This window comes from Bos grunniens, chromosome 7 (genome assembly GCF_055505025.1).
Source record: "Bos grunniens cultivar Pamir isolate PY7600 chromosome 7, Bosgru_T2T1.0, whole genome shotgun sequence".
Lineage (NCBI taxonomy): Eukaryota > Metazoa > Chordata > Mammalia > Artiodactyla > Bovidae > Bos > Bos grunniens.
Genome location: NC_141171.1, coordinates 48,130,743 through 48,141,881, shown reverse-complemented (window position 1 = coordinate 48,141,881; position 11,139 = coordinate 48,130,743).

Here is an 11,139-nt window from a genome sequence, read left to right as displayed (position 1 = left end):
AAAGAAGAGGTTACTGTGGCGCTGAAATCAGAATAGCTGGTCCCTCCAGCTTTTTCTCAGGGACCAAGAGGCTTCAGTGAGCAGCCAGTAGCAATGGGCAGACAGCACACTGCAGCCAAATGAGGATGCTCTGTCTCAGCTGTCACATCAATGGGGAAGACAACAGGCTCCAAGTTGCCAAGTCCTAAGCTTTCAGATATATCATTATCATAATAAACGTGCTCACATTTCTTTCTCCCTGGTAAGACTGCCAGCTCCTTGAGGACACAGATTGGGCCTGGTTTTCCCCTGGGTCCCAAGTATAGGATAGATGGATGAATGGATGGATAGATGATCAATCTTGTCATATAGAAGCTTACTTCAAAAAACGTATGTTACTTTAAAAAATGTTTATTAAATCCTTATTTATGTGCAAGGCACTTTTCTAAGTGTTTTTTAATGCAGTCTACATAGCACTTCTATGAGGCTTGTATTATTAGTATCCCTGTGTTACAAATGGGGCTTATCAGGTGGCGCTAGTGGTAAAGAACCCACCTACTAATGCAGGAGAGGTAAGAGACTCAACATAAGAGACACAGATTCCATCCCTGAGTCAGGAAGATCCTCTGGAGGAGGGCATGACAAGCCACTCCAGTATTCTTACCTGGAGAATCTCACGGGCAGAGGAGCCCGCTAAGCTATTGTCCAAAGAGTTGCAAAGAGTTGGACATGACTGAAGTGACTTAACACACACGAATGCATGTTACAGATGAGGAAACTCTTCCTTAGAAAAGATTGGCCACTTTCTCAAGATCACACAGCTAATAAGACAAAGAGCCAAGATTCAAATCCATTCTGTCAAATCCATTCAGGTCCATTCTGTGTTTGAGTCTTCATTCTCAAACACAACTGAGTAGGAGGAGTAACCTAGAGCCCCAGCTGTTGGCAGGAGGTAGGGAATGAAGCAGGCTGGACTAGTGAGCATGCAGTTCCTGGGGGAGTGGGATTGAAATGGAAGGCTAATGGATGGCTACCATCTGGAGAGCTACAAAGGGATGTAAGAATGTTCCAGGAGGGAGGGCAGGGTGGTCTATGCCAGTCACAGAGAAAATGAGAGGAGGACGGGGTGAAGGAATAGTCTGGGGCCAGGTATGACTCAAACTCAACCATCCTCCTTTGCCAGTGCCCTGGGGTCTGAATAAAGATGCCAGTCCTGCAGTTAAGGTAGCTGCGTGCTGCCTGCTCCCCATGGTTTAGCCAGCCTTGCTGGAGGTCTCCAAGGGGGCTAGCACTGCCACTGGGAGAGGCAAAGAAAACGGGTCGAATCAGAGGCAGATTTGCAAGGAGGCAGGAAGCCACTTTAAGCTCTTGCCGAGAGGAACTTGCAGTACTCAGGGTTCAATTAGAAAGTGGAATAAAAGAGGGCACTGGGAGCAAGTTACAGGGAAAGGAAAATGGTTCCATTATGTTTGAAAATGGGGCATAGAGTGCTTCCCATTTCAGAGGAAGAGGTCAGCGTGTCAAATGGATCATCAGAATGGATGTTGAGAAGATTCTGTGAAGGGGTGGAGAGAATCAATAGATATAAGCGAGGTCTATATGCCAGGAAATGTGCCTGGTGCTCCATATGTGTCCTCTAATTAAATTCTTAAAACATGTCTATGAGGATACAGAGATCCAGAAAGGTTAATTGACTTATCTAAAACCATCCAGCTTTTAAGTTGTTGAGTCATATGTAAAAGCCAATGCTGTTAGACTCCAAATGCTTTGCATGACAACTCTCCTGCAAAAATATTCCACATAGTCTCCTCTCTGGTACTGTTATGATCTACTCGAGCAAAACTAGGTGTCTCACTTATGAGCCCTATGAGAACATTCCAGTTCATGCAAAGTTTGGGGAATTAGAAAGGCTATTAGACCAGCTGTTAGAAGACCTGAGATAAAGTTTCTTGACCTTCTGATGAGTAAATAAATATATAACACTTTTTAAAGCTGGAGAGAGTCTATGTAAAGAAATTGTGACCGGCACCAACTAATGTATAGTAAATGTATTTTGTTATTATTTGAAGCACTAAAAATTGCTTGAGGAGTTCTAAACTGGTTTCATGGTTGGGATTACAACAGTAGACAATCACTAAAGGCATTTCAAGTTCTAAAATTTTGTTATTCTGTCTTTCCCATCCTGACATTCGAGGTTTTCCAAGAAAATTTAGAGACTGCTCATGAGTATAACATTCAATCCTAATTCCCTTCCTGAGGGGAATCCACAGCTGCTGTTCATTACATTTTTATCTAATCTATTTTCTTTGGTGCTTTTTAAATCGTAAAGGTTGTTCTGTACAAAATTCTACCACGTTTTCTTCATTAAACTTTATATCATAAATATTTTCTCACATCCTTAAAATTCTTCCTAAATATCACTTTTAATGAATGAATAATGACCCATCATTTGGGTATTTCAGTGATGTTAAACATTTAGCCTGTTTACCACTTTTGCTTAAAGAAATAATGCTTCAATTGATATCTTTGGACAATAAAATGTATATATAAAAATATTTCCTTAGAAAAGAAACTTCAAATGACAACAGAAATTTCAGTACTTTTATACATATCATCCTAATTTTTTGATTTATGAGAGTCTTTTTCACCAACTGAAGCTCTGTCTCCAACCTTGTTTTTTTTTAAACGAGATAGCTCACACTTTGGACTGTAGCCTGCCAGGCTCCTTTGTCCGTGGGATTTTTCAGGCAAGGATACTGGAATGGGTTGCCATTTCCTTCTCCAGGTGATCTTCCTGACCCAGGGATTGAACGCATGTGTTCTGTGTCTCCTGCATCACAGGTGGATTCTTTTTTTTTTTTTTTCTTTTAAAATTTTTATTGGAGTATAGTTGATTTACAATATTGTGTTAGTTTCTGCTGTACAGCAAAGTGAATCAGTTCTACATACATCCGATCTTTTTTAGATTATTTTCCCATATGGATCATTCAGATCAGATCAGACAGGTGGATTCTTTACCCACTGAGCAACCAGATTCTTTACCCACTGCTGCCACTTAGCATTGGTGTATCTGAGAGTATTTTCCTATTGCTTTCACATATGAATTACCAGAGCTCACTGTTTTCCTCTCAAAATTTTTGTTCTCTTATCCTTTTTTATTTAGTATCAGAAAAACAGAAGAATAGTTTGGGGCCAGCCAGATGTATGTTTCTTTGTAGCTCATATGTGGATTATCTGAGAGGATGCTTATGGAATTATTTTCATTTTATTTATAAATACAATGAGTGCTTAATTTCAGATTTATATAATATTTAGGTATATGTCATTTTCATTGATTCTATGTGGGAATGTAGTAAGATATGACCCCTGACCCCCAACAATATCTTGCTATTAAAAATACCTCCCTAAAAAAATCTCTGCAGAATTTTCTTCGATTATGTTCTTGATTTTTTAATTTTCTTGATTCTTGATTTTCTTCAGTTATGTTCTTGATCAATTCAATACCAATTATTCTGGGTTTTTCCTCAGAAACTCTTGTAATTGTTAAGTAGAGTATCTAGTTTCTTTTTTCTCTGTATATTACCTCTTCCATCTTCCATTCCTCTATCAAATATATTTTAAAGTTTGTTCTCTCCATCACTAAATTTAATTTTTTGCAATTTCTGATTATTATTGTCTCCAGTGTAGATTTATTCTGCATCTTTAGTGTACTTGAAATCTTTGCCTCTTTTATTTTCTCTGTCTTCCCTGAAATCCTTATTTTGTTTATGCTATATTTTCATTTTAGCTTTTCCCATCCTTGAGGATTTCTGCTTCTGTTTCACAGAGGCCATATCTCCTGGCATCTTATTAGGTAGTCAAATATGTTTTTTCTAAACATTTTTGTCTGATTCCTGTAGTAACTTACCTTCAAAGATTTGCTGTTATTCTGTATCTTCAGAATAATATCTAATGAAAGTTGCTCAGTCATGTTCGACTCTGCGACCCCTTGGACTATACAGTCCATGGAATTCTCCAGGCCAGAATACTGGAGTGGATAGCCCTTCCCTTCTCCAGAGGATCTTCATGACCAGGGATTGACTCTAGGTCTCCTTTATTGCCGGCAGATTCTTTACCAGCTGAGCCACCAAGGAAGCCCAAAAACTCAGTTGTGTCTGACTCTTTGCAACCCCATGGACTGTATAATCCATGGATTTCTCCAGGCCAGAATACTGGAGTAGGTAGCCTTTCCCTTCTCCAGGGGATCTTTCCAACCAAGAGATTGAACCCAGGTCTCACACATTGCAGGCAGATTCTTTACCAGCTGAACCAACAGGGAAGCCCAAGAATACTGGAATGGGTAGCCTATCACTTCTCCAGTGGATCTTCCTGACCCAAGAATTGAACTGGGGTCTCCTGCATCACAGGTGGATGCTTTACCAGCTGAGCTACCAGGGAAGCCCTTCAGAATAATATACCTCTTACCAATCCTAGAGACTATTTTCATAAACCCCATAGTATTTTTTTTTTTCTTTCATGGGCTTGAATAGTGAGCTTTCGTTACTGTTCAGTCACTAAGTTGTGTCCAACTCTTTGCCACACCATGGACTGTAGCATGTCAGGCTTTCCTGTCCTTCACTGTCTCCTGGAGTTTGCTCGAACTCATGTCCATTGAGTCAGTGATGCCATCTAACCATCTCATCCTCAGTTGCCCCCTTCTCATTTTGCCTTCAATCTTTCCCAGAATCAGTGTCTTTTCCAGCAAGTCAGCTCTTCCCATCAGATGGCCAAACTATTGGAGCTTCAGCATCATCTTTCCAATGAATAATTGGGGTTGATTTCCTTTGGGACTGACTGGCTTGATCTTCTGGCAGTCCAAGGGACTCTCAAGAGTTTTCTCCAGCACCACAATTCTTCAGTGCTCAGCCTTCTTTATGATCCAACTCTCACATCTGTACATGACTCCTGAAAAAACCATAGCTTTGACTAGATGGACCTTTGTCAGCAAAGTGATGTCTCTGCTTTTTAATATGCTGTCTAGGTGTGTCATAACTTTCCTTCCAGAGCTAAATGTTGCTATATGTGTTATCCAACTATGGTCCCTTTGAACACTAGTCAACTTTTCTTTATTTTATAGCCAAAGAGCAAAATGATATGCAGAGCTACCAGCCCAATTGCTTGTTTCCATGAGGCACTCAGTCAGTGTCCTTATTTAGCCCAAGAAGGCATCTACTAGCCTTCCTATGAGTCATGGGCTTGACTCAATTCAGAACATTCTTACATTCTGAATGAGTAGAGAATGTGACAAGCTACTTCTCTGAATATGCCTTATTACCAGAACATCTCTTTCATGTATGTCTGAATTATTTTACTTATGATCAAGAAAACAAAAACAAAAGCCAAAAAAAAGAAACCTCTTGAGGAAAACATGCTTGTACACACCATACACGCTCCCCCTCATCCCACACATTTCCTTTAGTTGTTTTCTCAGAATTTATGTCCATGAATAGTATAAAAGTTGCTGAAAACTGTGTGTGTTTGTATGAATAGTGCACTAAATAAATGAAGGAGCAATATTTTCTCTTCTCAAAAAGAAATATCCAGGCAACTGAAAGAGATTACTCGCTTTTCTTTGTTGTGTTTTAAACCATGTGGACAGTGATGAACAAAGATTCTATCTACTTACTTTAGGATGAGAGGGGCTTTTCATAGGTGGGTTAATGGAAACTTGAGTAATGTTGTGTCTGGCTAAGCCAGAAGCTACATTTTGACAACCAAAAATCTACCTGATTTTCATGGGTCACAGAAACTATACTAATCAATTCTACACTGTATTTAATTTTCCTAAGGTGAGAAGCAAGTTTTACTGGCATAAACCCTTTTTTCCTACTTGCCCTTATCACTCCATTTTTTTCAAGTAGCTCTTTCATTTAGCGTCTTCTCTCCTAAACCACCAAGTATTCAAATATTCATTCCTCCTACTAGGATAAATTTTATGCAACAATGAAGAGATCTTCCTGTCGCAATGAGTTGTGAGAATAATCATTTTCTCCTACATGTCTCTAATTTATAAAACATAGATATCATCAATTTCTAATGGAATGGATAGTTACACTTAATTATTTTTTACATCATTTCCCACTAATGTGTTTAGGAGAAGTGATTATTGGAGATGTGATTGAAGCACTAGAAATGCCATTTGGTAGACAGATGGTTCATCTCAACCTAAAGTTCTATCCATCAATAGGAAAACGGAGTCATGCCCCACGTGGGAGAGTGGGTGTTTGAAGCTCCATGTCTGTGTGTGCGTGCGCGTGCAGACATGTGCTTATATAGGCTGTTAAAACTTTCTGTGTGTGTACAGGACCAGTATGAAGAGTTTCAAGACTCATTAAAATACCTACATTGTGAAGTGACAAGCTCCATAAATTTCTGAGTGAATAATGTTCCTTTTAGTGACTTTATACATTTCAAGATGTAATGATCATTCAGAACTCATTACCATCTGAAAGAATGTGGGGAGTTGGTAGAAACTTGGCAATTGTCTTTCACCAATGTTAATTCCTGCCATTGGGAGCAGAAATAGAACTTGTAGGAGGAGAAATAAATGCTCACACTCACCCCTCTCTCCTTCCTCACTCACTCCTGTTATCACCTGTCTCTCCCTCCCTACAGTGTGACAAACCAGCTCTCAGGATCCTTGCTTCCCTCTCCACTTTAATTCTTCTGTTTCCTTCTGTCAAATACTTGGAGCCAGTTTCCCTTCTTACCCACTAGAAACTCTCCTTTCATTGAAATTACATCTCTGTTAAGAAATTCATGCTGGTCTTGGTCCAAAATCTAACCTCAGATATTCTCTTTCCAAATAAAATCATTCAGAAGAAAGAAATAAAAGTAAGCATAAACAAATATTCTCAAGTGTGAACTGCAAAATTATGAATAATGAGAGCTTAGAACCTCCAAAAATTTTAGAATGATACATGCGGTATGTTGCCAGATTACCCAAGTTTCTGGAAAGCCTATCTATCCAAATGCAAATGAAAATAATAATAGTTGATTGAGAGTCTATTACATGCCAGGCTATATAAGCTTAGCTAAGCTTAGATAAAATGAAGAACGAGATATGGTCCCTTTCTTATAAGAGCTCTCTGTACAGAGGTACCAACAGACAAAATAAGAAACAGCAGCACACAGTAGACCCACAGTGACCCATGGGAGTACCAACAGAATAGTGACTGTGTCTGGAGATTTGGAGAAGACATCAGGAAGAGGTGACTTGTTACCTGGATTTTGAAGAATGAGCAGGAATTTGATAGGCTGAGAAAACAATGGTGAAGAATTCCCAGGTCAGAGGGAATAGAAGGCGCAAAGCATGGAGGTTAGAATTTGGACCAAAACCAGCATGAACTCCTCAACAGACATGTAATTTCAATGAAAGGAGAGTTAAAAGGCAAAGCACGTTGGGGAGAAGGCAAGAAATTCTGTGTGTGTGGAACACAGTAGTAGGAGGGGAGCAGGAAGACTGGCATGAAATGGGGCTGGGAAAGTGGGCAGAGGCTTGATTTTGAAAGTAGGGTAAGATATGCAAAGACTCTGATTTGAGAGATGGTGGGGAATGTCAAGGGGGTTTTCAAGGGAGGAGTAATGGTATCCAACTCTTCGTTACAAAGTCTGTTCAGGCTGCACTGTGGGGCCAGAGTGGAACTGGGGACGTGGCAATGGGGGAAAGAAAACCAATCAAGAATATTATGGCCATGGCCCAGGCAAGAAAGGAGCTCTGATCATAGCAGGGAAGGGACATCTCTGTGTATCCTCAGAGAGCAGGAACCTTCTGCTCTCAGCTAACATTTACAGAACACCAACAGTTGTCCAAGGAACAAAATGGGAAAATGTCCGGAGACGGTTTCTGATCTTTTCTGACACACTTGCATTCGGCCCTATTTCCCCATGTGCATGCACTTCCTGGATGGTTCAGCTGGTACAGAATCTGCCCGCCAACTGTAGGAGACACAAGACGAGGGCTCAATCCCTAGGTCGGGAAGATCCCCTGGAGAAAGAAACGGCAACCTGTTCCAGTATTCATGTATCATCCCATGGACAGAGGAACCTGGTGGGCTACAGTCCATGGGACTGCAAAGAGTCAGACACGACTGAGTGACTGAGAATGTCCCTGTGTGCATTTCATTGTTGTCTCCAGTGGTGAGAACTATACTAAGAAATATCTGTGATGGTTTCCGCTTTAAAAGAGTTCAATGCCTTCTCATGACTCCCCTTTCATTTTGAAACAAGGTGGTTTGTTTGTGTGGCTAAATCACCTGAATAAAGAACCCTGATGAGTCTCCTTGGAAAACAGCTCTGTATGCCAAACAACAGCTTAATATTCCTCCAGCAGAAGGTCTCTCTCTCTCCTAGGGAAACCATCTCAAAAACAGTCTCCTCTGGAGAGCTGGTCTGTTTATTTCTGAAGCAGATTATGGGCCAGCAGTGCCCTCTCCTGGCATCTTGAAGTTATAGCTTGACATGCCTTTTTTTAAACATGGAAGAGATTTTTTCCTACAGAAAGAAGCCATTGTTAATACTACACAGCTCTACTTGAAGATCTTAATTAATTAATTGGGGTCAAGAGTTGTGGCTGTAGTGATCAAAGAAAAGGCTATTTTCAACACCAGGATAAAGGAGACAGATGAAGCATTAAACAAAACAAACAAAAAGCCTAAACTTGGGCTTCCCTGGTGACTCAGTGGTTAAGAATTCATCTGCCAATGCAAGAGACACGGGATTGATCCCTGGTCTGGGACGATCCCACATCTTGTGGAGCAACTAAGATCATGCGCTACAACTACTGAGCCTGGAAGCCGCAACTACCGAGCCCACGGGCCCCAACTACTGAAGCTCGTGCACCCTAGAGCCCATGGTTTGCAACAAGAGAAAGTAAAAGTGAAAGTTGCTCAGTCATGTCCAACTCTTTGTGATCCCAAGGACTGACTGTAGCTCGTCAGGCTCCTCTGTCCATGGAACTCTCCAGACAAGAATACCAGAGTGGGTAACCATTCCCTTTTCCAGGGGATCTTCCCAACCCAGGCTCGAACCTGGGTCTCCCTTGTTGCAGGCAGATTTTGCAGGCAGATTCTTTACCATCTGAGCCACCAGGTAAGCCCAAACAAGGGAAGCCACCACAATGAGAAGCCCTTGTTCTGCAAGTAGAGAGTAGCCCCTGCTCACTGCAACTAGAGAAAAGCCTGCGCAGCAATGAAGGCCCAGCACAACCAAAATAAATAAGGAAATAAATAAAATTATATTTTTAAAAAAAGCATAAACTTGTGGTCCAAAGCTGGGTTCAAGGGTCAGCATTGCCCCTTACCTACCACATGACCTGGGACATGTCATTTCGCCTTTGCTCACCCTCGTGAGCACCAAGTCCAATACTGCACTCGAAGGCATCTGCATATATAAATATATACCCAGTATATGGTTTATAAAAATCTGACATTTCCCAAAGGAGTGTAACTGATACAATTCTTCTGGGGAAAAAATCTGCTAAAACAATTAAAGGAATGAAATTGGGTCATTTATAGTGATGTGGATGGACCTAGAGCCTGTCATACCGAGTGAAATTAGAAAGAGAAAAATATTGTATACTGACACATATGTATGAAATCTAGAAAAATGGTGCAGATGAACCCATTTGCAAGAACAGAGATGCAGACATAGGGAACGGACATGTGAGCATGGGTGGGGAGAGGGAGAGTGAGATGAACTGGGAGAGTGGGACTGACAGTTATCTGCTACTGAATGTGACATAGCTGGTGGGAAGCCACTGCACAGCACGGGGGCTTCAGAAAGGCGCTCTGAAGGGTCGGGATGTGGGAGTCGGAAGGAGATTCAGGAAGGAGAGGATAAAGAATACACATCGCTGATTCACTGTGTTGTACAGCAGAAACTAATACAATATGGTAAAGTAAGTAGAAAAGGAAAGAGGGGACGTGAAAAACACAAAATTTATGGGCCTTTGATCCAATACTTACACTTTTAGAATTTATCCTAAGGAAAAATAATTGAACTGTGGAAAAAGTTGAATGTGTAAAAATATTCATTATGGTATATATATAATCTGAGTTATAAATAATCCAAATGCCAAAAAGACTCAGGAGATGGTTAGATAAATCTGGCATATCCATATCGTGTTTTTATGCAGTCATTTAAAATCAAGGTTAATACAAACTTTAATTAGATTAAAATATTTATGATGTTAAAAGAACAGGCTGTTTTGTCAAGTATAATATCAAAATGTAAATACAAAAAAACCTTTTAAATGAAAAATTTGATGATATTAAATACCAGTAAGAATACAGAAAAGCAGTTACTTTCAGATACCACTGATTAAAGTGAAAATTTGTATGGTCCATCCAGACAACTTTTTAGACACACTTGTTAAAACAAAAAGTATACATATGATTTTATTCTTAGGTAATTACTCCAGAGAAAAACCTGCATATGAGCATCAGAAATACACATATGGATGTTTATCAACACATTTTTATGGGAGTGAAAAACTGGGAACCACGTGTATGCCCATCCATAGGAAACTGATTACCTGAGTTATTGATAGGATGTGTGTGTGTGTCTGGATAGACCAGGTGATGCTCTACGGGCAAACAACACAAAAATACTGATGCCTTAAGTAAACAAAAGAGGTTTACTTCTCAGTCACACTGTATGCTTATCACACTTTGGCTACTGACTCAGCTATGTGTCATCCTGAGATTCAGGTAGGACTGTGCTGTCCCATATGATTGTTGTTGTTTTCAGTTGCTCAGCTGTGTCCGACTCTTTTGCAAGCCCGTAGACTGTGGCCCACCAGGCTCCTCTGCCCATGGGGATTCTCCAAGCAAGAATACTGGAGTGGGTAGCCATTCCCTTCTCCAGGGGATCTTCCTGACCCAGGGATGGAACCCTTATCTCCTGCATTGGCAGGCGGGTGCTCTACTACCCATCTCTTGGCGAACCATCAAGAGAGCCCATCCCATATGGTAGCTGCTATCTAGTAAGGCTATTAAGGGAGAAGGCAATGGCACCCCACCCCAGTATTCCTGCCTGGAAAATCCCATGGATGGAGAAGCCTGGTAGGCTCCATGCGGTCGCTGAGGGTCGGACATGACTTGAGCGACTTCACTTTCAATT